The following is a 702-nucleotide window of genomic DNA, read 5'->3' on the forward strand; positions in this document are numbered from 1 at the left end:
CTTAGTGACTCAAGACTTGCATATGAAGGAGTTGGTTGGTAGATCCTCTCCCATCTTCATATCACACAGCCTCCATGAAAGGGTTTTGGTGATGATGAATTGTGATGATCCGGTGAAATGGCTGCATGTAGACCTTGTGCATCATCTAAAAGTGGACAAAGTGGCTTCCGTCATCATTCGTCCATTTCACATTAGATGGGATAAGGATGATAAGAAGTAGAAGACTTTTTCTAAGTGATATGTAAAGTGGTAGCAATTAAAAAATGTTTGTATTTATGGAGTATCATGTTCTCTCAAAAGAAACGCAACACTATGAAAGCTGTAACAAAAAAAAACTACAAGAAAAGCGAGCATGAAACTTAGGCCATGGAGATGGATGGAACTGCGTAGTCAACAGTGGATGCATGCGTAGATGAAGGTCGGAGAGAAGAGGGGTAAAATGAGGATAATACATTTTATCGGAGTATAGGAAGAAAAAAGGGGGTGCAGGAAGCTTAAAGAAAAGAGTAAGCCCCCATTCATGGAATAAAAGGGGAAAGGCCTTGTTCCTAAACAAGCTTAAAGGGGGTTACTCCCTATACCTCCCCAATTCTAACCCCCACCCCCCATTCCATTTTTAAGATTTGTTTTATTAGTTTACTTTTTATATTAATTTTCAGATATTTTAATAATGGAATTTATATGTTTTGATGTATTATTTTT

The sequence above is a fragment of the Vigna radiata genome, unplaced genomic scaffold, assembly GCF_000741045.1.
Source record: "Vigna radiata var. radiata cultivar VC1973A unplaced genomic scaffold, Vradiata_ver6 scaffold_86, whole genome shotgun sequence".
Taxonomy (NCBI): Eukaryota; Viridiplantae; Streptophyta; class Magnoliopsida; order Fabales; family Fabaceae; genus Vigna; species Vigna radiata.